Raw genomic sequence first — 2746 nt, forward strand, 5'->3', positions numbered from 1 at the left:
ATTTACGTGTAGGTTACGAGGAACTCATTTCGAGGTATTTACGAGGAGTTGTAGCGACGTCTTTGCATGGAATATTGACGTGGTCTTTACGACGAATCGCCCTACTTCGTCTTTACGACGAAATATATTCCTCGCTAAGTTACGACGAATTAGCGAGGAAATATGTGTTACGACGGACGAGTAACGAGCAAACGCGCTTCCTCGCTATTTCGTCGTAAAGCCTCTTTTACGACGAAATAACGAGGAAAACCACCCTCGTTAAGGTGATGTTTTCTTGTAGTGTATACATGATCAATTGAAAATCGATTTAATTGAAAATGTTTGGACTAAATTTGGTGATGAATATTAAATTATGTTATGTTTATTGTATTTCATGTAATAAATAAAATTTTCAATTTTACATTTTTTAAAATTTAATATTATTTTATTCGTAAAGATTTTTAAATGAGTATCATCATTGGATTATCATTTTCTAAAAGAGTCCTTAACTATTACAAAAATATATATCTATATATATATATACTACTCCTAAGGACTCCAATGGTGGATCCACCATTGGAGATGCTCTTATGGATCTATTATCATTTTACCAAGTAATCTAATTAGTAGGATCTTCATTTCAACATCTACCACTGGTTACAAAAGACTCTGTCGACTGTCTAGAAAAAATTTAGGCTCTTAACAGCTCGGCACAGATATAAGAACCAGTAAAGACTCTGTCGACTGTCTACAAACATTTAGGAATGGATTCCCAGTTCATAGAATCACTATAAAAATATTTCAGATTCGTATTTGTCTACTCTCAAACATGCTTGCCTAAGAATCAGGCGCATACATGCGTAAAAGAGGAATTATATACGCGAAAGCAATAAGCAACCAGACAGACACCTTACCACCACAGGGTGTATTTATTCATTTAATCTATTTTTTTAGTTAAACCTTGCAAGGTTTAACGAAACTTCTGGTGTCTATCTGGCTTGACCGGCAGGGGGCCAAGCGGTTATTTCCATGCTTTGCCTAAGAGATTGCTTCATGTGCAGCTAATCTTCGTTCAACCATAGTCAGATGACTACAAGCACAAGCACAGTGCGGAAGAGTGTGACGCCGCTGTCCCTGCAAAAGAATTGCAAGCAAACTATAATTATGTTAAGATAGTATTGTTTATAGAGGAAATTAAATAAAAAGTACCAAAAAGGGTATGAGACAAGTCCTTGGAGATCGGTTTCAGCATGAAAAAACATGGGTAATAGACTTTGAAACTGCATTTTAACACTTAATGAGACCTAATTGTTGTGGCAAATCAAAGAGATCACTTAGAATGGATGCGGTAGATTAAGTTCCTCACCTTTCACTTCAAGATGACGTGGTGCAACAACTTTCTTCTGGAAATGCTAACAGCTTGACTCGGCTTATATTTTCTTCTTTCACTACACTTTTAAGTTTACCCTCACTCGGTGGATATTTTCTTTTACTTTGAATATGATGCACAAATGCAGCTACTATGACATGCAGCTTTGGAGGAGCCTTGCTGGTTGAAGAGACATTGTGACCAGCATCCTTCAAAGCTTTGACAACTAGCTTCAGCAATTTCTGGAAGTGCGCATTACACCTTGCAGGTACACTAGTCGATGCAAGTGTAGGTTTTCCACAAAGTAATGGGCCTGCTGGAGCTCTGAATGTAACAACACAAATAACGCAGAGTTACAAGGGAACCGCTATAATAATAATCATGTTCTAATTACAAACCAGCATACAAAGTTTCCTATAATGATAGTGTATCAACCTGAAACCTGGTTAATGCTCTATCACTATCACAGTTAGACTATTCCAACTCAGTTACATTTTCAGCTGGAGCTCACTTTCAAAGATGACTAAGCTAACATTACCTCTTTTGCACAGGTACGTCAAAAGAGAAACTCTAACACAACCGGAACAACACAGTCCACCGATCATGGTTATCGAAAATCATTAAGCTAACAACTTTCTACTAATCCCTCTTGAAACCCCTTGAATCAGAGCTAAGTGCCAATACACATTAAAAACTATAAAGTAGGTTCATTTCATCATCACTAAAACATCTTAACCCAACTATAATACGTAAAAAACATAACTAACATGGCAGAAATAAAAACAAAACCTTTTGATAACGTTTGTGCAACCCGTGTAGAGCTTCTGCTTGCTATCCTTGAGAATATGAAGCTGGCAGTACTTGAGTTATATTTGAAATGAATGTGTTTCTTGCTTTTGCGGATTCGAATTTAATGGTTAAATCTCTATGAAATATTAAATATTATTTTACCAAAAAAAAATTAAATATCATAAAAAAAAAACTGATTTTGACTGTGAAATGGCTAAACGGTAAAAAATTAAGTTTTTACTGTTGTAAATGAAGTGTTGGGGAAATACATCTGTTATCATTACTGTCGACCAGAAGGTCCATATATATACAAGGTATTAAACCGTCATAAGGTCATGTTTATCCTAACAAGATAAGGATAAGGATAAACACTATGTTATAGATATACATGGAATATATACTAGATAAACACATAGTCTCTAGTTGTCTTTATCATGTCTCGGATTGGGCCTGCAGTACGGGCTGGTCCATGGTCGATCATCATTTGGTTTATAACACTCCCCCTTGATCGACACATCCGGTACAGGTTCGTTGCATGCTTAATGTTGCATAATTAAAACCTCTCCTGAAAAACCCCAAAACCAATGTGGCAAAATGGGAAACCAAGGA

This window comes from Brassica oleracea, chromosome C4, assembly GCF_000695525.1.
Source record: "Brassica oleracea var. oleracea cultivar TO1000 chromosome C4, BOL, whole genome shotgun sequence".
NCBI classification, from domain to species: Eukaryota; Viridiplantae; Streptophyta; class Magnoliopsida; order Brassicales; family Brassicaceae; genus Brassica; species Brassica oleracea.